The sequence below is a fragment of the Ascaphus truei genome, chromosome 1 (assembly GCF_040206685.1).
Source record: "Ascaphus truei isolate aAscTru1 chromosome 1, aAscTru1.hap1, whole genome shotgun sequence".
NCBI classification, from domain to species: Eukaryota; Metazoa; Chordata; class Amphibia; order Anura; family Ascaphidae; genus Ascaphus; species Ascaphus truei.
This window is the reverse complement of record NC_134483.1, coordinates 319,322,058-319,350,051: the sequence shown is the minus strand read 5'-3', so window position 1 is coordinate 319,350,051 and position 27,994 is coordinate 319,322,058. Positions and strand designations below refer to the sequence as shown.

The 27,994-nt window shown below is 45.0% G+C and overlaps 1 long non-coding RNA gene across 1 annotated transcript; it reads left to right on the top strand.

The window, feature by feature from the left end:
• Positions 1-27,994, top strand: LOC142470807 (uncharacterized). The gene is made up of 3 exons (XR_012789336.1): positions 1-296; positions 21,823-22,128; positions 27,859-27,994. It is a non-coding gene; the product is annotated as an uncharacterized LOC142470807 (long non-coding RNA).

The window sequence follows — 27,994 nt, the reverse complement described above, 5'->3', positions numbered from 1 at the left end:
TCTCAGGGCGGTGGCTGTGGGGGGGCCGGCCTGCTGGCACTGGAAGTCAGGCTTGGCCAGATGTCAGGCCCACCTTCTGTGTCTGGCTGCTGGCCTCTGGTTGCTGCCAAGCCTCCTGCTGTCCTCTCCTCTCTCCCGTCAATATATGCCGGAAGCTGGGCCCAACTTCGGGACAGGCTCGGGTTCCGGCATGCACCAACTGGGGAGAGAGGCAGGACTGGTAGGAGGCCCAGCGTGGGAGAGAGACCAGCTCGGCAGAGAGATGCAGCTGGGTAGGGCCTGAGATGATCCCCAAGGTAAGTGTGTTTTGTTTGTATTTGGGGGAAGGAGTGTTGTTTGTTTTTAGGGGGCGTTATATTTGGGGGTGTTGTTTATATTTGGGGGTGTTGTGTGTATTTGGGGGTAGTGTTATATGTATTTGAGGGGTTTGTGTTGTATGTGTTTAGGGGACAGTGTTGTATGTGCTTGGGGGGTGTATTTAGGGATTAGTGTTGTATGTATTTGGGGCAAGTTGTGTTGTTTGCATTTGGGGGTTAGTAGTGTTGTATATATTTGGGGGTAGTAGTGTTGTATGTGTTTCGGGGGGAGTAGTGTTGTATGTACTAGGGAGGAAAAATAGTGTTGAATGTATTTTGGGGGTGAGCAGTGTTGTATGTATTTTGGGAGTGACTAATGTTGTATGTATTTGGGGGGGAGTAGTGTTATATGCATTTGGGGGAGTAGTGTTGTATGCATTGTGGGGGAGTAGTGTTGTGTGTATTTGGGGGGGTAGTGTTTTATGTATTTGGGTGGGGGATTATTGTGGGGGGGGCTATTACTGTGTGTGCATTGTGAGGCGCGGGCATTATTGTGGAGGGGGATTGTGTGGGCATTGTGGGAGGGAATTGTTTGGATATTGGGAGAAATTGTGTGTGTGTATGGCCAGGAGGGGAGAAGAGAAGGAGTGTGGGAAGGGGAAGAATGAGGCAGCAGGATTGAGTTAGAGGGTGGTAATTAAGGGATTGCAGAGGGGGGGAGTGTGAGAGGAGGTGTATGAGAGAAAGTGAGGAAGAGAGGGGGAGGAGTGAGAGACAGTGGTGGGAAGAGAAATACATGGGGAGAGAGGGGGAATAAAGGAGGGGGAGAGCGATGAAGTGTGAAGGGGGGGGGAGCTTGCAAGACAACCGACACAGGAGAGGGAGGGGCTGGTCGAAACTCCACTCCTGGCCCCCAGGAAATCTGTCGGTGACCCTGTGTGCCATTTACTGTTAGTAATATTTAGACAAATATTCAAAAGAAGACCAACAAGTGCACTGTTGAAGTGCACTTAAAGCAGAAGGGTTAACTCTAAAGAACCCTTGATGGGGGATACCGAGCAGAGCACCCCGAGAGAGAGAAGTGGGAGAAGCAAGAGATAGGTCAGGGAGAGAAGAGGAGGAGACAGAAGGGGCAGTCAGGGGAATGGCCTGAACAGCTTGGGAGGCAGAGACAGGGGAATCCTGATAAGAAGAGTCTGTGTGCGCGCCCCCTGTAAACTGGGGATGTGTGCGCACGGGCTGCGACACAGGCACGGCCCGCACGGAGCAGGGGAAGACAGCCGGAGGAGGACGGAGCCAAGCGGAGGGGAACGCGGGCGAGGCCCATGCTTGTGCGATAGCCAGTAAGGGTAGAGAGGAGCATGCACGCGCGTCCCCCGTGGGCTGAGGGAGCGTGTGGGTATGCGAGACCTGCGAGGAATGCGCTGCGGCAAGGGGAGAGAGGTAGACGGTGAAGGAGAGGAGTGGGAAGGGGCAGAAAGGATAACAGGAGATGAGAGAGAGGGAGAGGAAGGGATCTCCTGAGTCGTCACACTGATATAGCCAAAAAGGTGTGGCAAAGTGAGTTTTGGGCTTGGAAGACCAATTTGCCAATACCTCTGTTAAATCTAGGGTTGATATCAATCTTGCTGCCCTAAGTGGCTTAATACTTTATCAAGCCTTGGGATGGGATAAGCATTACATTTGACACTGCATTGACCTTCCTAAAGTCAATGCAGAATGGAGTTGATCCATATGGCTTAGCAACCAGAACTATTGGGCTACACTATTCACTTTGGGACTCCTCTATAAGCACAACATTATCTAATTTTGTAGGTAAGCTCTCTTACTTAAGGAATCTTTTAAGGTTGGGATCTACTGTAACTTTTAGTCCTGTGTCTCAATGATTTTAGTCTCAATGATGTGTTCAATTAGATACCTTCTGTCAAGGACCTCAGAAAACACTGAACTGGCTAACCATCTTCCTAAGCACTTCTCTGCTCAGGGCTGCCTACAGTGGGATAAATTGTATTGCATTGTATGTCTTTATTTATATAGCGCCATAAATGTACATAGCGCTTCACAGTAGTAATACATGTTGTAATCATGTAAATAACAATATAAATAACAGGTCATGGGAATAAGTGCTTCAGACATAAAAGTATTATTAAGGAAGAGAGTCCCTGCTCCGAGGAGCTTACAATCTAATTATCAGGGACATGAGGGACAAATCTCCCAGGTCTGGCTGCCCTGGGAGCCCCAGCCTGGCCTGGACAGGAAATTGGGCTTAACTTCCGACAATGCCAGCACATGGCTGAGCCCACTCTCTCTCCAGCACATTTGCCATCTCCCCCTAGCACATGGATCTCTCCCTCTAGCTGAGCCTACATCAGGTTCCCTTCTTGGACCACAGGTAGGCCCACTTGGTCTCCTCTGGGCACTGCCCCCCAGACCCTTACCTACCCTCCCTTCTAAGGTCCTTACCTATTCCCCCTCCCAAGGCCCATACCTACTCTCCCACCCAGGCCCATACCTACTATCCCCCCAGGCCAATACTTACTCCCCATACCTACTCACCCCCTCCCCCCCCCACAGGTCTTTACAGTTTCACCCCCCCCCCCCCAGTCCCATACCTACACGCCCAGGATAATACTTTCCCCCACTGAGCCCTTACCTACACCTACCCTCCACACAAAGTCCTTATTGTCTATCTTATTCCCTGGCAGTCCTTTTTTTACTTTCGCCAACACTGAGGCTGCAAGGGCCATTTTGGTCACTGGTGTCCTGCCTGTAAAGAGGCAGTACTTCCTCCAGGATGTTGCCAGAACATAGTTCCTCTTTGTCCCTGTCTGGCTCCTCTGTTCCTGTGATCTTCACCCTGCCTTGTTTCCAGCCTGTGACCCCGACCTTGATCCTCTGACGCCTGCCTCGACACCAGCCTGTGACCTCAAATATTCTATTCTCGATTCAGGAGTATCTCTTGGTTCAGGTCGGTGATCTAATCCTACCTCAGCCTTACGGGTCACATCCTTATTTAGAGACGAGCAGCATTACACCAAGTGAACCACTCCATGTATAGATTGGTCATTAAACAATACTGGAACCTGTACTCAGCCCACATTTGGTTGGTCAGAGGAGTAAACACTCACATGGTCAAAGGCACAGTCTATGTGTGTGCAGTTCATATATTTATGCACAAAAAACATACAATGGGGAGGCTCCTGTAGGATGGGTGTCAACATTTCAGTCGGAGGAGGAATGGAGGAACAAGCCTCTGTGAACTGTAGGGAAAAACACCTGTGGTATTTTGTGTCTTCCACAGGTCCCATTTATTTTTTCTCTTTTCCCTGAATCTTTAGTCAGACTGAGGCTGGTCCTGGGGTTCTTTCAGGGGGGCTGCAAACCTAGGTTTAGAAATAGCCTCAGTATTCATAACATTTGCTACTCATTGCACAGCCACAGATACCAGTGGGCTAGTGAGAGGAATTTATGTGTATACTGCTCCAAGGCAATATTTTCCAGGATTTTCTCCTTTAGCTAAACAGCATTATCCCAAGTGTGTTCCATCACAGCCCTCCAGCTGGTTACAAACTGTCTAAGCCCTGGGTTATGCAGGTCTCTAGATCCTGTCCTTAGTAAGGAAAATCAGTACACCTGGTTCTCAGCAACCAGCCTGAAGACCCAAGTAGTACTAGAGTCCTAAAAAAAAAAGTGCAGGAACTCTCGGCAGATGCAAGGTATTATGGGGCCTGACCTTGGAAGGCAATAGGGTGACTGATAGCTATACAACCCACGTTGTACAGTTTCAGTGCATTTTGTCACATTTTTAAATGTTCTGTTCCCCACCAGGCATCTGGGAGTTGTCAGGCTTCATTAAAAAATAGAAAAAAGAGAAGAAAAAGCGCCCAATCCTAGTGTGATACCAGTGGATAAAATTTAAATGATTCTTCGGACAACAACAATTTAAAACTCACAAACATCCTAAGGTAATGAGCGTTGTATGAGTAAACTTATGCCCCAACATGCTTCCTTAGAATGCTGCTCAGCCCAATCTGCTGTGGGATATCCTCCCCTCAATTCCTCTCTCCTGGTGTCGCCCTATACGATGTCCTTCAGCAACCCGTAGTACTGGTAGAGAGTTCCTGTATAAGAGTTAAAGACAGAAATTGTTAATCTGTTTAAATGTTGATGTTTTATTCATGTTTCCTAGCATATGCACCCCCAAAATACATTTATAGTATTTGCCATTAGCAGTGGCAGCTACCAGTTAGCTCAATAAAACACCATACATTACACAGGGCACGCTGCATGACACCGATGGGGCTCCGTCTCTAGTTTTAGTCCGGACCAATGAACTGTGGGGTCTAGGGAATACCGCTGTGTTCAGCCCAGTTACAGTTGTTCATAGTTTTTGGACCATTTAGTTTGCGTGTTGGATGGTACCCGGATAATTTTTTTCCCCTCCAGTTACCCTCCCTACCCCCTTTTTTGTATTACCTGTCCCAACATCTTGTTGGTCCATAGATATACCAATCTTCGAATAAACGAGGTGGGAAGGGGGGAAGGGACAGCACTAATTAATATAGTGTAAGTAGAAACTGAGGTGCAATAGGGATAATTGGCATATATAAACAAGAAAGAGGAAAGAAATCCCTTTTGAATGCACTCACAGTAAGTATTGTGAATATTTGGATTAAAACCCTTAATTAGGTAATAATATAAAATATGATTACCGGTAGATATGATTGGTATGAGTATGGCCAATCTACATAGGGAGCACGCATACTATAAACACACAAAATGACACCATGTAGCAGTAAATTAATTGCTATCCCTATCGTGTGAGATATAAAGTCTGGTCTACTGGAGGAACAAAGAGGAGTCTGGTTGTAGAACGAGTTGACTCAGTAGTATATACTTATTTAGGTCTAGCAACTCCCACTCTTGTATGTATGTATGTCTTTATTTATATAGCGCCATTAATGTACATAGTGCTTTACAGCACTAATATACGTGACAATCATGTAAATAATAAATAATATAAATAACACATAAAGGGGAGAAGTGCTTCAGACATAAAAGTAAAATTTAGGAAAAGGAGTCCCTGCTCCGAAGAGCTTACAATCTAATTTGTTGGTAGGAAGAACGTACAGAGACAGTAGGAGGGCGTTCTTGTAAGCGCGACTGCAAGGGGCCAATGTTAATGTAAGAGGTGTTAATTATCACCCATGGGGCTACTCATATGCTTTCTTAAGCAACTGTATTTTATGGTGGGTCTCAAAGGTGGATAGAGAGGGTGCTAGTCGGATATTGAAGGGAAGGGCATTCCAGAGGTGGGGAGCAGTCAGTGAGAAGGGTTTAAGGCGGGAGAGGGCTTTAGATACAAAAAGAGTAGAGAGAAGACATTCTTGAGCAGAATGCAAGATTCGGGATGGTGTATAGCAAGAAATTATGGCTGAGATTATGGAGGAGCAGAAGAGTGTAAAGCTTTAAAAGTGAGGAGAATTGAGTGGGTGATACGGGATTTGATAGGAAGCCAGGAGAGGGATTTCAGCAGGGGAGACGCTGAGACAGATTTCGGAAAGACTAGAGTGATTCTGGCAGCTGCATTTAGTATAGATTGTAGGGGAAACAGGTGGGATGCAAAAAGGCCAGACAGCAGGTTACAGTAGTCAAGACGGGAGAGAATGAGGGTCTGTGTCAGAGTTTTGGAGTCGAGCAACAGAGGAAAGGGCGTATCTTTGTAATATTGCGGTGGAAAAAATTACAGTTTTTGCTACCTTTTGAATGTGAGAAGAGAATGTGAGATAGGAGTCGAGTGTGACCCCTAGGCAGCATGCTTGGGCTACTGGGTGAATGATAGTACTTCCAGTATTGTGGAAGGAGGAAATAGGACCAGGATTGGGAGGAAGTATGAGGAGCTCTGTTTTTGAACTGTTAAGTTTAAGTCAGTGGAGGGCCATCCAGGATGATGTAGCAGAGAGACATTCAAAAACTTTAGTCAGTACAGCAGGTGTAAGGTCTTGAACCCAAGAGATCTGATTAGGTCACCTAGAGAGAGTGTGTAAAGAGAAAAGATATGGGGTCCCAGGACAGAGCTCTGGGGTACCCCCACAGAGAGATCAATAGAGGAGGAGGTGTTTGCAACAGAGACACTGAAACTAAGATGGGAGAGGTAAGAGGAGATCAGGGTAGAGCTTTGTTACGAATGCCAAAAGTATGGAGAATGTGAAGGAGAAGAGGGTGGTCCACTTTATCAAATGCTGCAGAGAGGTCGAGTAACATGAGCGGAGTGTAATGATCTCTGTCTTTGGCAGCATGGAAGTCAATAGTTATTTTACTGAGGGCTGTTTCAGTGGAGTGAGCAGTGCAGAAGCAAGATTGTAGAGGGTCTAAGAGAGAATAAGTGTTGAGAAAATGGAGCAAGCAAGAGAATACAAGATGTTTAAGGAGTTTAGAGGCAAAAGGCAGGAGGGAGACAGGTCAATAGTTAGAAAGACAGGTAGAGTTAAGCTTGCTGTTTTTGAGTATTGGTATGACTGTTGCATGTTTGAAGGAAGAGGGAAAGGTACCAGAGTAGAAGGAGGAGTTAAAAATGTGTGTGAGCGTAGGGATTCTAGTAGGAGCCAGAGGTTTTAGGAGATGGGAGGGAATGGGGTCAAGAGGGCAGGTGGTAGCGGGAGAAGAGGAGATCAGCAACAACACATCCTCCTCTTGTCTCCAATACCATAACTCCAGGATGATATAAAATCAGACCTGAAGCACTAAATCTCTCTAAGAGAGATAAACAGAAGGGTGCAAAAATTAAAACACAAAAACTGCATTAAAAAACTGGAGGCATGTACATAGCCGGGTTAGTGTTGCCTATGTGGTCACTGGTAAATGGGTAATAACTCTAAATTATTAATACACAAATGGTCCAAGATGTAAGAATACACAAACTGTAGGAATAGAGGTGAGTGATAAAGTCAAGACACTGATTCCATATATGTGGGATCGGGTATGCCAGCAGTGGATCATCATGCAGCAGAGATCTGATGTGATCACATCACTGTTGCACATTGACATGCTGGCTTGTTTCTATTATAGATAATAAGCTTGACAACAATAACTGTGTCAGACAGTGTTATTCTCCACCAGAGCGTTAGGCTGTGCTTATGGTGCAGGCTACAATGACTGCGACACCACCGGTGATGTCACCCGTCGCCGTCACCAAAGTTGTAAATTCAGCTGTAGCGACGTCGCTTGCCGCAGGGGGCGGTGACGTCTTGTTGATGTTATGTGATTGGCTTATTGCCATCACGTGGTGCGGCCGTCATGGTAAATATCAAATTCAATTGATTTCTGCGATTTTTGTTGCAGTGTTGCGTCGTCGCGGTCACGCCTACTATAGGCGCACGTGTCGAATTACATTTGTTTGTTTTGACACGGCGCGCCGTCGCTGTAGCTGTGACTACAAGCGCGGCCTTAGTGTTGGTGATGGATCATCTACAGAGATTGAATAGTGTACTCCGTTCAGTGTGGCTTAACTGTTGGGCATCCGAACATTGTTAGTGTGTATGAGACCTAATGCGTGTTATTTACCGGTACACAAAACAGGGGGTAACGGCAGTACAAGGTGTCCATACTCAATCCTAATGGTCACGGACCAGGTAGCTACTGCAACACAGTTACAAACAGGCACACAAAGTGTGTGTTTAAGCCTGGAGGCACGGCTAGATTTGCCGTATCAAGTTGTAGCCTCGTTCAGTACCAGGGTTGGTCCGGCTTGATGACGTCCCTTGGAGAAACACACAGAGGGCGGCAGATTTGAAACTTATAGGCAAACGCTTGCAACATGTGTTACTAAATTGACTGAATGAGGCTATAACTTGATACGGCAAATCTAGCCGTGGCTCCAGGCTTAAACCAAAAGGGTTTTAACCTTAAACATTTGGAGAAATCCAACATATACCCGTCTTGGCAAGCTCCCATGTGTAGTACCTGTCAAAAATATTAATTTTATTGACAAAGGTTTAGCTGAAGTATTCTTGACCTCTGCTGACATTAACAAAAGGGGGTCACGATCCTAATCTCTAAATCATCCTCGTCTGGCCCACAAAAAGTGTGGAAAGGCCTTGGAGGTTGTTTATTGGTAATCATAGGGGAACTGAACAGGGTTCACTTAAATTAAGCAACCTTATATGCCCCTGTTACGTTCGGCACACCTGTGAGCAAGTGACCTGCAAACGGACAAGGGTTAATATACAGCTATCTAGCTGACCCACTTTCCACCTTCCACAAAGGTCCCTCAAATGAGTAATATCTCATACTGTATCATTCCGTTTCAATATAAAGATATACATACAATATACCATCATTCACAAACAGCACACTTGTATGCATGTGACTTGTATGCAACCAGGGGTAATACACACAGCTAAACTAGCCAACTCACCTTTCACCTCCACAAGGTCATTCAAATGAGGTATGATATAGGTATAATTACCCTTATTTGGTTGCAATAATACCCACTTCCACCACCCAAGAAATAGGTACATAAAATATGTATCTATCTGCCGGGGTCTAAGGTCCCTGTTTTTTATACTATGCACTTAACACACAAAAATCTGTTGTAGCAAAATATGTCCAAAAATGTACTTTGCTCTATACTAAGCATGCAACCAGTTCAAGAAGAGATCCAAAGCATCACATTAAAGTTTTGTTTTAAAATATATAAAAATGTAGTGCCTAGGTTACAGAAAAAGGATATTACAAGAACATACAGTTATAATAAATGCAGACCAGTTTCTTAAAATAAAGGCATAAAACATAAACAGAAATCCCTATACAGTACATTACCATATTTTTATTTATAAAAATGTTTTACCAGGAAGTAATACATTGAGAGTTACCTCTCATTTTTAAGTATGTCCTGGGCAGAAAGTTATAAAAATACATGGTTACATTAAAAGAACAGGGTTAAACAGTCAATTGCTTTAACATCACTTTAACATCACCAAACAGCAGCAAACGGCAGCAAACAGATCACGCCCTTTGGCTGCCCTTTGGCTGCGCCAAAGGCTGTCCGCCTTTGGGGCAATGCAGATGTACACTGGAGTGGTTGATTTTCACTGCAACTGTGAACAAAAAGTTATTTGTGTCCTCTTGGCTCATTAACATTCCAGTGGGTGGGGTTGACGTTCCACAAAGTACAAGCAAATGTTAACCCTTAGCATGCTAGTACTGTGCAGAAGGGAGCAGCTCTTGGGGAACCCCATCAGGCTGTCCACCTTTGGAGCAACGTAGTTGTACACTGGGGTGGTTGATTTTCACTACAGCTGTGAACAAAAAGTTCTTTGTGTCCTCTTGGCTCATTAATATTCCAGTGGGTGGGGTTGACGTTCCACAAAGTTCAAGAAAATGTTAACCCTTAGCACCGTGGTTCTGCGCACAGGGGAGCAGCTCTTGGGGAGCCCTATAAGGCTGTCCATCTTTGGGGCAACGCAAACGTACACTGGGGTGGTTGATTTTCAATGCAGCTGTGAACAAAAAAAAATTCATAGGTCTTGTCCCTGAGAGGTCACTGGAGTAGAAGAAAATTCACATGTTCTGATCTCAAAACACACCTATGTTGAATTCTGATTTTTATATTACCTTGTTGAGACTTATGTACTATTTCTTCCCCATTGAAATAACATAAGGCCACCCATGTCATAAATCAGCTCTGGTTTACAATTTTATGATTTAAAAAAAAAATAATCAAAAGTCTGATTTATTATATGAAAGACCTCATATCTTAATTTCCCTAATACTTAGACAGGTGCCATCTTCACGGCTGTGTCTGTGCTCTCCACATACACGCCTGCATCTAATTTGACAATCGTGTCTATTCTCGCAGGAGAAATAGATATCTATCTTTTACACCTCTTACTCATTAAGTGGGTGGTGTGATTTGATTTGTCTGATCACATCGGTGACAGATATCTCTTTGTTACTCTTATGAATTGCTGGCAGGCCCATAATTTCTTATATTTAATAAAGCCCTCCAACTAAGTGGTGACCTGCTTGTCACCTCTCTCAGTGATGCACAGGGGATATTGCAAGAATTTAACAATGAAACAATTTTCTTTGAGGCTGACAGCCCAGGATCCAGCTATCGTCCACAACCTTCTAAACTATACTTGCTGACCATGGGGTCTCACCATGCGGCCCACGCCCGCGAGCAGGTAAGGGGAGAGCTGAGACAGAAGTCCCATGTCCGTATCTGCAGGGGCCAGTGAGCGTTGGCAGAAGCTGCTGGGCCACTTCCTCCCTTGCTGGTATGCGCTTCCTCCGATGGTTTATGGTATGGCTTTCTTCCATAGGGGGAGGAGGCGGTATTGTCGTGCACCAGTGGGGCAGCAGTGCAGAATAACAGCGGAGCAGGAGAAGTAGCGGTGGAAGTAGTGGCCTTGCAGCAACTTCCAGCGTTCCCCAGAGTATCCCCCAAGATAAGGGGTGGGTCTATCTTTGGGGAGGAGGGAAGGTGTGGGCTCTTGTGGGAGAGGTGGTATTGTGTGTCTTATGTGGAGCTGGGGGTATTGTGAGACTATTGTGGGGGAAGTGGTGCTATTGTGTGTGTATTGTGGTGCGGGGGAAGGTGTATTGTGTGTATGTATTGTGGGGCAGGGTGTATTGTCAATTAGGCGGCCATCTAAGGCGGCAGAATTTGTGGGGCAGCAGCCTCTAGTTTGCTTAGTGGGGAATTTCACCAATCTCCCAGAACATGGCCGTTACTAGTGGGCTGGACAGTTTCCTCCATCCTTATTGGCTGCTGCTGGGTAATGCAGACAATCAGTAGGAGGTGTAAGGAGCCTGGGGGGGGGGTCTAAGCATGGAGTGGAGAGAAGTGAAGCTATGCGTCCTGCTGTGTGTTCTGCTCTGATCTGTTGTGTGTTTTCAGTGGTTGACCGTGTGTATTTGTTCTGTTTTGTGTGTGTGTCACAGGGGTAGAGAATGACAGAGAAGGGGTAGGGGGGGGGAGAAAGAGAGAGAGAGAGAGAATGACAGAGAGAGAGGGGGGAGAGTGTGACAGGGAGAGAGGGGGAAAGTGTGTATGAGTGAATCTATTAGATATAACATTTACATTTTTTAATTACAAATAAAATAAAATCTGAAAGTTAAGTGTGTGGAATGGAAAATTATTAGCATCGCTGCACGCAAGAAAAAGCTTTGGAGACATCAGATGAAATTATTACAAGCCAAGATAGTCGATCCCGTAGGAGCCATAAGAAAAACCACTGAGATGTAAATTGTCTGACTGAACTAACATCTTCCAGAGATGAGTTGGCTCTTGGTTTGTTGGACTGAGAAATCCATCACGTGACTAAGGCAAAAGTATTTTGAAAAAGAAAATAAATCAAATCTTTATTAGCAGCCAGCTTTGGTAAACAAATAAGCAAGCTCTAGAATACAAAATAGAAGACTGAAAAATGGCACACTCCCCTCAAATCCCCAAAAGATAATTAAGGATTTTATAAATTATTATAGAGAGCTCTACAACTGGAAAGGGGTTTTTCAGAGGGGGGACTATAAGACCAGGCTCTCAATCTCCCTGAGAGAGGCAGATCTCCCCAGGCTATGGTTAGTGGATAATAGGGAGCTAGAAAATCACTGATAAGATCAAAAACCTAAAGAATAATAAGGCCAAGGGTTTGAAAATATTTATTATAAAAAATGACATCAGTCTAGCTCCCCATATTTTAGGCTAATTAAATAAAATCTTAGATGGGGCTAATTTCCTGCCCCCATGTTGGAAACTAAAATGATCCTAATCCCCAAAGAAGGCAAGGTACCTTAATGTGCAAGAGTTACAAACCCATCTCACTGATCAATCTGGATCTCAAAATCTTCTCTAAACTCTTTGCCACAAGACTCAAGAGTTATCAGCCCAAACTAATCCATGCAGATCAAATAGGCTTTATCCCAGGGTGACACGCTGCAGAGAACACTAGCAGGGCAATGTGTCTCACTCAGATAGCTCGTAGCCTTCAGACCCCCACAATGCTGCTATCCTTAGATGCTGAAAAAGCCTTTAACCGAATTGACTAGGAATATCTGTTCGAAGTCCTCAGGACATTTGGTCTTAGAGGAAAACACTTTCAAGCGGTGTCTGCCTTATATCATCAACCATCAGCAAGGTTTAATTACCAAAATATGGTTTCAGAACTTATATCCATATAAAATAATACCCGACAGAGATGCCCCCTTTCACCGCTCGTATTTGCACTAGCCATTGAACCCTTAGAGCAGGGGATTCCAAACCTTTTTGTGCCCAAGGACACACTTGCATTTACTGACTGATCCGTGTGGTTGATTTGAAGTGCTGGTTGTTTAAAGTGTGTGCAGTTAGAACCAGAAGGAAAGGGAAGTACTGGGTAGACTAGCAGGGGTGGCTGTTTTTGGGGAGTGTGCAGTGGGTTAATTTATTTTTAAAGTGTGCTGTAATTTGAAGCCTGTAACTTTTTTTTCCCCCTTTCTCCTGCCTGAGGCAGAGTGGATGTGGTTGGTTAATTGGCTGGCCTAACACACATGCAGTGGGTGGGGTTAGTTAATTGATAACCTAACATACCTGGTGGGTGTCCCAATTTAAACAGAGGCTTCTAACGAATCCTGAGCTTGCGTGTACTGACTGATCCGTGTGGTTGATTTGAAGTGCTGGTTGTTTAAAGTGTGTGCAGTTAGAACCAGAAGCAGTTGTTTAAAGTGCTGGTGGTTTAAAGTGTGTGCAGTTAGAACCAGAAGCAGTTTGAACAAGGAAGCGGTTAAACAGGTATATTGAAGTACAGTTTACTGTTAGTACTTCTAAACTTCATAGTTGCTAGAAGGAGCAGGATTGAAAATGCCACTCAATGCACATCTTGCCACATGTATGTGCACTTGGAGCAGCTGTTCCAAGGAGTATACCGCTGTGAGAGGTGTGAGAGGGTGGTCTCTTTAGAATCAGAGATTGCTGATCTGAAGAGGCAACTTGCAATATTGAGGGACACTGGCAATCTTGAAAGGGAATTAGAGCTCACTGAGCAGGCCCTTGCTTCGACTAGTGGTGCAGATGGTGGTGCTGTTAGTGAGCAGGTAGGTAGCTTAGTTGCTGTTAGAGAGGAGCAGGTAGGTAGCTGAGTGACAGTTAGAAGGAGAAGCAGGGGCAATAGGGAGAGGCAGGTCATTTCTGAGCCGACACATCCCAATAGACTTGCCTTGTTGAGTGAAGATATTGGAAATGTCGGGGCAGAAATGGCAAGGCTGGGGGAGACTAATTCCTCAGCAGCCAGGGGAATAGTTCCTCAAGCACAGTGGGGACTGTGATGGTAGGGGACTCCATTATTAGGAAGGTAGATAGGGCAATCTGTTGCTGTGACCGCATGAACCGAACAGTTTGTTGTCTCCCGGGTGCTCAGGTACGGCACATTGCGGATCGGGTAGACAGATTGTTGAGGGGGGCTGGGATTGACCCGGCAGTCTTGGTACACGTTGGCACCAATGACCAAGTTAGAGAAAGATGGAGGGTCCTAAAAAATGATTACAGGGATCTAGGCCAAAAGCTTAAGGCAAGGACCTCCAAGGTAGTATTTTCTGAAATACTACCAGTGCCATGCGCTACCGCAGGGAGACAGTCAGAGATCAGGGAGGTTAATGCATGGCCAAGAAAGTGGTGCAGGAAGGAGGGGTTTGGGTTTTTAGAGCACTGGGACTCCTTTTCTGAGAGGTGCCATCTATATTCTAGGGAAGGATTGCACCTCAATGAAGAGGGATCTTCTGTGATAGGGAGGGAGAATGCTAAAAAGGTTGGAGGAGATTTTAAACTAGGATGGAGGGGGGAGGGGAATGAAACAGATAATGAACTAAATGGAATAGAGGGGGATACAAGGTGGTATGGAGGTAGAATGGGGGCAAGTGCGAGTTTGACAAGCAGTGAGAAACCCATAGTAAATACAGATAATACAAGAAAACTTCTAAAGACTAAACCAAGTGGGCGCAGAAAGGAAGGAGCAGATAAGATATTAGTACAGGCTGAAAAAAATCTTAAATGCATGCTTGCTAATGCAAGAAGCCTGACAGATAAAATGGGGGAGCTTGAATTAATAGCTGCAAGGGAGCAGTATGATATCATAGGCATTACTGAAACATGGTGGGATGAAACTCATGATTGAACAGTTAATTAGAGGGTTATTCCCTTTTTCGGAAGGATCGAACAAATAGAAGGGGAGGTGGAGTATGTTTATATGTTAAACCGGATCTAAAACCTATTATAAGTGATGATGTTTATGAAGGGAATGATGAAAATGTAGAGACTTTGTGGATAGAAATTAACAATGGAGGTAAAAGTATTAAGAAAATGTTTGTGGGAATATGCTATAAACCACCAAATATCTGTGAGATTGAGGAAGCTAAAATACTTTTGCAAATGGAAAAGGCATCAAAACTGGGTCAGGTTTGCATAATGGGGGATTTTAATTATCCAGACATAGACTGGGGCAATGAGATTAGCGTTACAACAAAAGGAAACAGGTTTTTGGGGGTGCTTAATGACAATTATATGACCCAAATTATTGAGGAACCAACCAGGAGAGGGGCAGTTCTGGATTTGGTCATATCAAACAATGTAGAAGTAATAACAAATATTCAAGTCCTGGAACATTTGGGTAACAGTGATCATAACATGGTCTCATTTGAAATAAATTATCAAAAAACAGATTACTTGGGTTCAACAAAGACCTTCAACTTTGGAAAGGCAGATTTTAATAAACTGAAGTCTAATCTAGTAGTAATACAATGGGATGATGTTTTTGCAGGGAAAAATGTAGAAGATAAATGGGCAGTCTTTAAAACATTGTTAGAAAAGCACACTTATCAGTGTATACCCTTGGGTAATAAGTATAAAAGAAATAAGTCAAAAATAATGTGGCTAAATAAATAGGTAGGGGAGGAAATGGACAAGAAGAGGAAGACGTTTAGATTCTTTAAGTCAGAATTATAAGGAATGTAACAAAATTTTCAAAAGGGCAATCAAATTAGCAAAAATGGATAATGAAAAAAGGATTGCAATAGAAAGTAAGGTCAACCCTAAAAAATTCTTTAAGTACCTTAATAACAAAACAATGAGAAAAGAAAATATAGGACCCTTTCAGTGTGAGATGGGTAGGCAGATTATTATTGGAGATAAGGAAAAAGCTGAGGTATTAAACAAATTATTTGCCTCTGTGTTTACCAGGGAAGAATCAAGTTCAATAGTAGTGCCGCAGGAGGAAGCCACAACCTCCATATTAATGAACAATTGGTGAACTGAGGAAGAAGTTCATAAGCGAATTGAAAAAATTAAAGTAAATAAGGCACCTGGCCCCGATGGCATACATCTAAGAGTTCTCAAGGAGTTAAGCTCAGTAATAGCCAAACCATTACATTTAATATTCAAGGACTCCCTTTCCACAGGCTCAGTACCACAAGATTGGAGAAAGCAGATGTGGGGCCTACTGTATATTTAAAAAGGGAGCTAGATCACAACCAGGGAATTACAGCCCTGTAAGCCTGATATCCATAGTGGGGAAGCTACTGCACCGACACACTTTATTCGAGCAAATACCCAGTATGTACCTGGCAGATACCTGGAATGCGCCGCTCCTCACCTCTGACAAGCCCCGTTGCGTTTGCCTTCCCAGCCTGGGTTCATGCCTGGCTGACGGGCGGCTGATCTGTTAAATGATAATGATTAGGATTTAATAGGCTGCAATGCTTCGCGTGTCTACCAGATGGCATAAATTCATGAATTGTAATGCAGTATATATATATATACTGTGCAGTATTGCAGCCAGCGGGAATAAAATGCTTCAATCCCTGCCTGGAAAATACCTCAATGCACTCGGGCAGAAAACAGTCACAAACCTCAATACACCCGGGTATACCCGAATTCGTGGGACTAGCCGAGCTCGAATAAAGTGTGTCGCCAGTGTACTTCAGGGTCTAATATAGGATAATAGTCAGGAATACCTAATTGAAAACAAAATTATTAGTAATAGTCAGCATGGATTTATGAAGGATAGATCTTCCCAAACTAACCTTATTTGTTTCTTTTAGGAGGTAAGAAGGAATTTAGACCAGGGGAATGCCGTTGATGTGGTCTACTTAGATTTTGCAAAGGCTTTTAATACGGTTTCACACAAGAGGTTGCTGTACAAAATAAAGAAAATTGGACTCAGTAATAATATATGCACCTGGATTGAAAACTGGTTAAGGACAGACAACAGAGGGTTGTCATAAATGGAACTTTTTCAGGTTGGGCTAAAGTCGTGAGGGGAGTACCTCAGGGATCGGTACTGGGACCCCTGCTTTTTAACTTGTTTATTAATGACCTTGAGGTTGGGATCGAGAGCAAAGCCTCCATCTTTGCTGATGATACTAAATTGTGTAAGGTAATAGAATCAGAGCAGGATGTAATTTCTCTTCAGAAGTACTTGGAGAGACTGGAAATGTGGGCAGGTAAATGGCAAATGAGGTTTAATACAGATTAATGTAAGGTTATGCATTTGGGATGCAAGAATAAAAAGGCGACTTAAAAATTAAAATGAGATATATTAGGGGAATCCTTGATGGAGAAGGATTTAGGAGTGCTTGTAGACTGCAGGCTTAGCAATAGTGCCCAATGTCATGCAGTAGCTGCAAAGGCAAACAAGATCTTATCTTGCATCAAACGGGCAATGGATGGAAGGGAAGTAAACATAATTATGCCCCTTTACAAAGCACTAGTAAGACTACACCTTGAATATGGAGTACAATTTTGGGCACCAATCCTAAGAAAAGACATTATGGAACTAGAGAGAGTGCAGAGAAGAGCCACCAAAATAATAAAGGGGATGGACAATCTAACTTATGAGGAGAGGATAGCTAAATTAGATTTATTTACATTAGAAAAGAGGCGTCTAAAAGGGAATATGATAACTATATACAAATATATTCGGGGACAATACAAGGAGCTTTCAAAAGAACTATTCATCCCACGGGCAGTACTAAGGACTCGGGCCATCCCTTAAGGTTGGAGGAAAGGAAATTTCATCAGCAACAAAGGAAAGGGTTCTTTACAGTAAGGGCAGTTAAAATGTGGAATTCATTACCCATGGAGACTGTGATGGCAGATACAATAGATTTGTTCAAAAAAGGTTGGACATCTTTTTAGATGGGATAGGTATACAGGGATATACCCAATAAGTATACATGGGAAGGATGTTGATCCAGGGATTAATCCGATTGCCAATTCTTGGAGTCAGGAAGGAATTCATTTTTCCCCTTAATGGGGTTTTTTGTTTGCCTTCCTCTGGATCAATAAGTAAGTATAGATATAGAATAAAGTATCTGTTGTCTAAATTTAGCATAGGTTGAACTTGATGGACCTACGTCTTTTTTCAACCTCATCTACTATGTAACTATGTAACTATGTAGCTTTAGAGTTCAGGAGAGAATGGCGGGCACCAACCAATTAACACACACACACAAAATACAATTACCTTGAGGGGAGGGCTCCAGTGTCACACCAGTCCTGCTCGCAGATGCGGAAGTTGGGCCCGACTTCTGGGCAGACCGGCACGAGAGAGTCACGCAGCAGCTGTCAGCCGCACTGCAGCAAAGTGGCAGCCGGTGAGCTACCGGTAGCTCGCGATCAACGTGTTGAAGACCCCTGATCTAGAGAGAGAGGGTAGTTTGTGGAAACAAACAACACAGCGCTTCAAAAAAACCTTTATGCTGTATATAAATGAAATGATTATACAATGTTCAATCGTGGCCTTAGTCTAAGGCTGGTAAATGTTGATAATCAAAAATAGGATATAAAATATAAATCCACGTGAGTCCCTTTGTGTGTTAAAAAAAAGCCTGTTGCAAAGGTGTTCATTTATCATCATTACATATGAAACAATGTAATTGTAGTTGATTCCTATGTTAAATAATTGAAATATTGAGGCGATTGGATCACTGATGAAATGCAAACACCATCTCCATTGACATGTCATCTCCATATGGAATACAATTGATGGGGGATAATCAATGAAAAGATAGGGTACTCACGGGATCTCCTTCCTTGTATATACCGTAATCGACGTGCTCCAGCCAGTGTCCGGTCCAAGATTAGAAGAAAGAAAAAAGGTGGTGGTGCACAATGGAAGAGAATACACGGAGGGCTGGTAAGTAGACTCTTTGATAAAGCGCCATTCGGCGCGAAAACCGTAAGAGTGTTTTTATCCTGTGCCAATACATTTATCTAAGAGCTAACTTACCCGACCTCCGCGTGTTCTCTTCTATTGTGCACCGCCACTTTTTTTTCTTCTAAAATTAGACCCCTGATCTATGCCATATTTATCCACTGGTTGGCCAGTCAGTCGCGGGCACCCACAAAAGGCTTGGCGGGCACCGGGTTGGGGACCCCTGCCGTAGAGGCAAACATTAGACTACACAATAACATCAGAGAAATCCAGATAGAAGATAAAATCTATAAACTTTCCCTTTTTGCAGACAATATCCTGCTAACACTTTCACACCCATTGACATCCCTCCCAAATTCTTTTAATCTTCTAAACTCCTTGTAATTGGTATCTGCAGAATTCTTCACCTGTGGCAGTCTAGTAGGGTTGGACCGTTTGAACAGGGGTTCAGGGTCCTGGGTCTGCCACACACTTATTTGTTTAGGTTCCATCAGCTAAGATATTCACAAACTCAAAAAGCCCCTTTTCAGACCTCACCCTGTTAAAACATTTAAGTGTAGCCCCCCTCTGGGGACTGCTAGTAATATAAGGGGTTAACGGCCTTAATGGGTTAACCAGGTGGGATCAATCTGGTATTGCCCATTCACATCATGTGATGTAGGATGTCTAGGGACCAGTGATGTCAAGCAAAACAGAGATACCCTTGCTCTGCCGGTAGAGTTTAATCAGGAGGTATAGTGTAAAGGGGTGATGCTCAGCTGGGATAATAATATGGATTCAAAAGAAGAGATAAATATATCCTAGTCAATAAAGCATACAACCTCCTTAATACTAAAATTCAGAAAGCGCAAATGAGTGAATGGTATAAAAATAACTTTATTTAACATATGTTTAAAATAAATGGACTCACTATGAGTAAAATGAACTGCCTAGGGTAAAAGGTTAAAATAAATCTGTCTTACTGACTCTTTAATGCTAGTTAGCTCAGATAATCTTGTGAAAAGTAATGACCTTTCAGTGGTAATGCTGAGTGATCGGCTGGTTGGGTAAATATCCACAATAAGGCTTAATGTACACTTCTTGAGGCCATACAATATGGCAGCAAAGATGCTCCAAAAGTATGTGTGTTGTTCAGGACAGACAGTATATGGGCACAGTTTGAGAGCAAATATTGTTCATTTTAGGGACCTTTGCGAAGGTGAAAAGCTGGCCAGATAGAGAGCTGTGTAGTAACCCTTGTCCCAAATGCAGGTCACGTACTCACAGGTGTGCTGCACGTGACACATACCGATACATCTTATGGTGGTCTTTTGTGAGGGTGCTAGTTTGCCATGGAAAAGATATATAGATGATATCCTCTTCATTTGGGAAGGTACGGCTGATCATCTTGAAGAATTTATGACATATCTTAATCTCAATAATATGAACCTGAAGTTCACTGTTGCAGGGTACATGCAACCACACGTGGGTTTCTTGCAAAGGCTTATTTATTGAGCCTTAAAAATTACAGCACACAAAAACAAAACAGCTTCTTTTCAGCATACAAAACAGAAATTAAGTCCTGAACAGGGCTTGCCCTTTCCCAACAAGGGCTGTTTAGATTCCAGAGTGACAGTACAAACAGTTCATCAAAAATGTATTTTGAAGACAGACCTTATAGCAGTAATCTTTCTTTAGCGTCTCAGTACTCTCTCTTGACAGACAGGCTGCATGTGTGTACAGCCTGGGGGGTTTAAAGCTCCTTGATGAGGCAGCTGGGATCAGACTGATTAACCAGACCTCTCAGCTGAAAGTTAACCTCGTCACCGCTGCACTGCAGATCTACACATAGGTCTGCCAGGCATAGGGCTGGTGACGTTTATTCACCCTGTCACATTCACCTACAAATTTGATTGCTCCTGTATAGACTTCGTAGAACTAGTCCTTTATGTGGATAAAAATAGAGTTTTCAGTAAAACTTTTTCAAACAGTTAGACTGTAACAATTATATATTAAAAAACAGTTGCCACCATCCACAGTGGACCTCAAATATTCCATTTGGACAGTTTAGAAGGGTCCGCAAGAACTGTTCTTATGTGGAAGTCTTTGAATCACAATCAGCTATACTGGAGCATAGATTTGTAGAAAGAGATTATCCACCCCTAGAAGTAGTGGATAAAAATAATAATAGCAAAAAGGAGAGCTAAAGAAATAGACAGAAGTCTCCACTTGAAGTCAAATTCACCCAGGGAAGTTAAACCTAATTTTATTCCATTTACTACGCAATTCAACAGTGAGCATTTTAAAATGAATAAGATTTTAAATAAGCATTGGCATATTTAAAAAAATGATCAAATCTTAAAGGATTTCTTACCTGATCATGCACAGGTTGTGTATACTAAGGCTGGTAATATCAAAGATAGAATTGCTCCTAGTTTATTGAAACCCATTATAGCCGATAATACCTGGCTAGGAAATAAACCCAAAGGTTTCTATAAATGCCCAAACTGCAAGGTCTGCAAATTTGGGAAGGCTAAAACTGACTGTTTTGTTTCTAATGTGACCAAAGAAGTATTCAGGATTAAACATTTTATAAATTGTAGAAGTTCTTCTGTCATCTATTAACTCCAATGCCCATTCAATATGAAGGCCATACAATAAGACCTCTCAGCGTGAGAATCTTGGAGCACATTAGAAACATTACGACTGGATTGGAAAGTCATAGTGTATGGTTACATTTAAAAAAAATTAATGACTCCAATCCTGAAGGTCTCAGTTATATTGCATTGATCAGGTTACCATGCATTGGAAAGGTGGCAATCGTATCCAGGAGGTCTCCCAGAGAGAGACCTTCTGGATACATAAATTGAAAACACTCCAACCATGGGGTCTCAATATTGATATTGATTTGATTTCCTTTCTTAAGTAATTTATTGTTCATGTGCCCTTCTTTATTCTATTTTAGTTTGATTTATCTTTTCTTTCTGGGGTATTTATTGGTATATAATGTTGTTTACCATGATTCGCAATTGTCTTTTGTGAGATTTGTCCACTAACAGATGTTTGCCTCCCCTCAGATCCTCATCAGTTTCATCTATATATTTTCCATCTTTTTATTTAGTTTCATAGTGTCATTTATATGTACAGTATTGTCCCTTTTTTAGTAGTAGTGTCGTTTGTTTAGTAGTAGTGCCGTTATGTTATATGTTTATGTCAATCATCCTAGCGCCTCCCCTTTGCATCATGATGTCATTTAATTAAGGGACTATTTAACTAGGACTGATCACCGCATATTCATACATCCCTGAAGAAGTCCGGTTGTACCCGGATGAAACGCGTAGGGTTTCTGCTTCATCCCGTAGGTTTTTGCTTCATTCCGTGGAGGTTGCCTGCCTGGAGATCCAGTGGAGTTAGTGCCGACCCTCTGTTTGGTGTTTGTGTCCCCCGCTGAGTCTGCTCATCTATTCCCCGCTACTGCCGCCATTGCCGAGCTTACCATACTCGCAGCCGCAGACAGTGATAGGCGGAGAGATTCCTGTGACGTCAGACGTCATCCCCGAATGCGTAAGGAGAGCCAGGGAAGACACGCCACCCAATCACACAGTATATCGGCACCCCACACTACAGGACCCACAGTTGTCAATCTGCCTTATTTTATTCTTGAGCATGTGAGTGCATTAGAGCGCCTTGGCACTTGAATTGTTTTATTAAATTGTGTTACACTGTCACGAGAGCTTGCGACAGGCTGTAATTTACACCAAAACTATATATAAATATATATATACCTGGGTTTGAACTGGGACGAGACTTAAGATATGATAAATATAATTTATTCCTTGATAAAGGTGAACACAGCAAATATGTACAAATAACGAGCAAAATATAGACACTTACGTAAAAGGGAAATGATGAAGCAGTCACAGCTGGACTGGCAGTTCATACAGCACTCTTCATAGTCATAAAGACACCCAAAAGCATGAAAAGACCTCGGGCAGGAAGACAGTGCATAGCGTTTCTCTCAGCAATCAGGAAACCATTCAGGTGGTATCAGGTAACCATATCAGCAAACGAAAACGAATGAAGACTTTGCATGAAGACCAAAAATGAAGACAAAGGATAGATGGGAAACAGCAGGTTATAAACCCTTTGTCCCTCTATCTGTAACATTAAGACCCTGGGATTGGTTTGCAATTATCTCCAGCCAATCTTTGATGGGGGAACACATTTTAGGACAGGCCCCCCTGCTAGCTGGCACATGTGCAGTAGAACTCTGGGGTCTCCTTTCTGAGGCCCCACATGTGCAAATGGAATGCCAGGCCAGCTACCCCTCCGGATCTTGGACAAGATAACCTGTGTTGGACAGTGATAAGTGCGACACTTAAAAACTGCTATGGAATGCGCCCCCCTCCATTCTCACAGAGACATGGTGATAAAACCTTTTGAACCAAACTTAAGTTCTAGCCATGTCTCTAGGGCCATCTGTCATCCTGATAGCAAAGGAATTCCTCTGAAGCTTATCCATACCTTAAAATACAGTATTAAGCATAAAACATAAACGTATTAAAATATCTGGTTCTGTTGGGTCGGGCAGAACCAAACTTCCCAGTTCTCATTGCCAGAACTGGGACACCATATGGTCCAAAAAGCGACTTGCTATGACCTACGGAAGAGCTATAATCATTAAAGGACTATTAACCCTTGTGCTCCCGGATGGATTCTAGTGTGTGTGTGATGCAGACACTGATTAACCAGACATTACAAGGGAACAAGGGAACAGGGGAATACACATGTACATGTCATTACAGGGGTTAAATCACAGTTCTGGGTCTTAGCCCAGTTAACCCTTTGACTCCCAGGTGAGGTCAGGGGTGGCCAAATGGGGTGCAACCCCTTTAATCCCGGGCCAAATCCCCTCCATCGTCACACCTCCCCTGCTCAATGGAGCCTGGTACCCCAGTCGCCTCCCCCAGGCCCTGGGGTACCACTGGCGCCCTTGACGCACTCAATAAGTCCTGAGGGATTGGCCTGGCAACATTGTCCTCCGGCATTGTCCAGTACATTGTCCTGGCCACAGTGGATTGTAAAGTCCAGATCTTGGAGAGCAGGGCTCCACCTTGGCTGCCGGGCATTCTCCTTTGCCTCCCTCTGCCCCCCACCCCGTGCCTTGGGAACCAAGTTCGTGGTGAAGGAGCCCCGGTGCAGTCCAGGATGCACACTGCCCAGAGACTGGCATGTCTCTGCATCTGCAGGAGACCAGCTATCCAGCACAGACCGTTGCTTTCCTGTCAACCAAGTCTGGGAAAGGGCTATGTCACTATTCTGTAGGGACCCTACCTGCCCTGGCTCTGTGCCACCCTGTAGCTGCTCCGCCATACTCCTGACTCTCCTCCCTGGCTGCCTATCTACCCACAGCCCCTCCTTTGGGAACCCTGGGGGATCTGTCAGGGGGGTCACTCCTGGCCAGTCAGAGCAAGGGACTTTCTGCCTACCTAGCCAATCCCTAGCTTCTGCCAGCTGCCTAACACCCCACTGACCTCCTATCTCCCCCTGCTCTACGGTGCCTCCCTGCCTAGCCTCCCCTAGGCCCAGCACCTCAGCCTGCTGCTTACCTCCCTGCAGCCCACCTGCACTCCTCTCCTCCCTGGGCAATCCTACCCCAGACCCTGGAACTACCTGAGTGCACCTACCTCCCTGACACTGTCTCCCCCTTACCAGGGATGAGCTCAGGGGCACCTCTCCAGATGCAACCGCCTTAGCTTTTGGCTGGCAGGTTTCTCTGGGAGGGCACAAACCGGCCACTGTCCATGATACCCCCAGCCCATAGCTAGTCTGCAACAGGGGGTTGCTGATCTGAGACACCCCCTGAGGCTCTGCCAGGGTAACGGGGAAAACTGGCTGGCTCACTTGCTGCCTTCCCTCCCCGGTTCCCAATGGCCCACCCAACCCTCTCCCAGGCAATCCTACCCTAGAGCTGGGTGCTAACGGGGCTAGCCCCTCTCCCTGAAGCTGTGCCCCCATTACCGGAGGTGAGCTCAGGGTTGCTGGTGCAGATGCACCCACCTTAGCTTCTGGCTGGCAGGTAATCTGGGGGTGGTCTAACTGTGCCACAACCCCTGGTACCTCCAGACCATAGCAAGGCTGCAACAGTGGGGCTCTTAACTGAGAGTCCACTTGCTGCTCCGCCCAGGTAATGGGGAAGCCTGGCGGCCCTACAAGCTGCCCTTCCTTCACCACCCCTGAGAACTGATGCTGGCTACCTACCTGCAGCCTCCCCTCACTCCGCTTCTCCCTAGCTAATCCTAACCTGGATCCTAGGGACACCTGAGTGAGGCCATCTCCCTGACACTGTCTCCCCATTATCGGGGATGAGCTCAGGGCTGCTGGTGCAGATGCACCCACCTTAGCTCTTGGCTGGCAGGTAATCTGGGGGTGGTCTAACTTTGCCACTACCCCTGAAATATGGGGGTGGTCTAACTTTGCCACAACCCCTGATACCTCTGGCCCATAGCAAGGCTGCAACAGTGGGGCTCTTAACTGAAAGCCCCCTTGCTGCCCTGCCAGGGTAATGGGGAATCCTGACTGCCCTACAAGCTGCCCTTCCTTCCCCTCCCCTGGTGCCCCTATCTCCTGCCACCCCCCAGTCACCCCTAGAGTGAAACAACAGGGTACAGTCATAGGGCAAAATAAGTCAGGGTCAGTCTGCGACTTTGTCTGGCTTACCTCGCTGGTCCCCGCAGAGACCGCCGCCTTCGTTGGTCCCAATTGCAGGGGGACTGGAGTGGCTGCCGCCGGCAACATCTGGGCCGGAAAGCAACGGGTCGCCGCCGCAGCAGCGTCCGGGTTTGGCACAGGGGAAACGATGCAGGACCGGGGTCCCAGGTCTTTGTGGAGAAACACAGCTCCATGCAAACCAGGTAACAAAACCCCCTCCCGCAATCTCTGTCCCTCCCCCCACTCAGAAAGGGCTCCGGCACTTTGCCGGAATCGCATGCTTTTCTGCCGCCGCCGCCGCTGGTTCTCCGCCGGGATCCGGTGGATGGCCGCTGCTCTCCGCCGCTGTTGCTGATGCAGCCCGTCCAGGTTCTCCAGGAGACGTCCCGAGGAGGGTTGTCGCCCCGGCTGGGCGGGAGCCATCAGAGGATGCCGCTAATTGGGTCATCTTTTCCGCAGCTCGTGAGCGTTGGCCCTGAGGGGCTTCTTCGCCTGACCGCGCACGGTCAGGGCACTGGGCATTATTGTGGCCCATTGGTTGGCAGTGCCGCAGCAACTGCCGGTGCTTCTCCGCCACCGGTGGACTAACCCCGGCAAGGGGCAACGGAGTCCAGAGCGGAGTTGCCTGAGCGCTGGGCTCAGGGAGGGGATTAGCGGGTCGGTGCGGTACCGACGCCAGGAACTGGGTCCACTTCGCCGGGAACCACATCTTGCCCAACGCACACATCAGTGCTAGCTCTTTCAGGGAAAATGGACGGGCCACTGCAACGGCCGTTACCTCTCCTGGTGCAAGACTTCCGTGGTTTCCAAGACCACCCGCTCCCTCCCCAATTCTCTGCCGTCCCGGAGCTGGGTCCCTTCCCTGCTCTCCGGGCGGTGTGATGGTTACAGCAGCTGCAGCTGTGGATCTTTGCTCAGCCTGCCGGGTTTCATGCTCACTGATTGCTGTCTCACTCTCAGGCTTGCTGGCTGCTGGTCCCCGCGCCGACTTGATGCACTCCTCCGGTCTCAGTGCATGGCTCCAGTCAGACGGATGGCCGGCACTTTGGTTCTGGAGGAACTGCTTCTCACAAGTAGGGGAACAGTGAGGAGGTGCCATATCTTGTGTTATATGTTGTACACTGTGTGTTCAATATCTTTAGTCCCAGGAACTTGCAATTACCATCAAGTTCCCACTGGATCACAGTACCCCGCAGAATACTGTAATCCAGGTCCAGTTCGGTCCCGCCAGCTGCCACCAGTTAATTACAAGCCTGTCACGAGAGCTTGCGACAGGCTGTAATTTACACCAAAACTATATATAAATATATATATACCTGGGTTTGAACTGGGACGAGACTTAAGATATGATAAATATAATTTATTCCTTGATAAAGGTGAACACAGCAAATATGTACAAATAACGAGCAAAATATAGACACTTACGTAAAAGGGAAATGATGAAGCAGTCACAGCTGGACTGGCAGTTCATACAGCACTCTTCATAGTCATAAAGACACCCAAAAGCATGAAAAGACCTCGGGCAGGAAGACAGTGCATAGCGTTTCTCTCAGCAATCAGGAAACCATTCAGGTGGTATCAGGTAACCATATCAGCAAACGAAAACGAATGAAGACTTTGCATGAAGACCAAAAATGAAGACAAAGGATAGATGGGAAACAGCAGGTTATAAACCCTTTGTCCCTCTATCTGTAACATTAAGACCCTGGGATTGGTTTGCAATTATCTCCAGCCAATCTTTGATGGGGGAACACATTTTAGGACAGGCCCCCCTGCTAGCTGGCACATGTGCAGTAGAACTCTGGGGTCTCCTTTCTGAGGCCCCACATGTGCAAATGGAATGCCAGGCCAGCTACCCCTCCGGATCTTGGACAAGATAACCTGTGTTGGACAGTGATAAGTGCGACACTTAAAAACTGCTATGGAATGCGCCCCCCTCCATTCTCACAGAGACATGGTGATAAAACCTTTTGAACCAAACTTAAGTTCTAGCCATGTCTCTAGGGCCATCTGTCATCCTGATAGCAAAGGAATTCCTCTGAAGCTTATCCATACCTTAAAATACAGTATTAAGCATAAAACATAAACGTATTAAAATATCTGGTTCTGTTGGGTCGGGCAGAACCAAACTTCCCAGTTCTCATTGCCAGAACTGGGACACCATATGGTCCAAAAAGCGACTTGCTATGACCTACGGAAGAGCTATAATCATTAAAGGACTATTAACCCTTGTGCTCCCGGATGGATTCTAGTGTGTGTGTGATGCAGACACTGATTAACCAGACATTACAAGGGAACAAGGGAACAGGGGAATACACATATACATGTCTTTACAGGGGTTAAATCACAGTTCTGGGTCTTAGCCCAGTTAACCATTTGACTCCCAGGTGAGGTCAGGGGTGGCCAAATGGGGTGCAACCCTTTAATCCCGGGCCAAATCCCCTCCATCGTCACATACACTATATTCTTTTTTTTTTCTCTTTTTATGATCTGAGACTCCAGCATCATCCATCCATTCATACCACCTTTTAAACCTTAGAGGAGTTCTTGTACTTAAAAGTTAATGCCTAGGTGTATGTTTGGCCTTCTTGTATGCTCTCTTAATCATCCTGTTACTATAGCCTCTCTCGACAAATCTATCATTCATAATTCTAACCTGTACCTCAATATTTCAATCTGTGGAACAGTTCCTCCGAATTCTGAAGAATTGATCCACCAAAATTCCATAGACCAGGGTATTGGAATGATGGCTCTTGGCATGTAGAATGCAATTCATGGCTGTTTCTTTTCGATACGTGGTTGTGACCAATTCACCCAAGATCG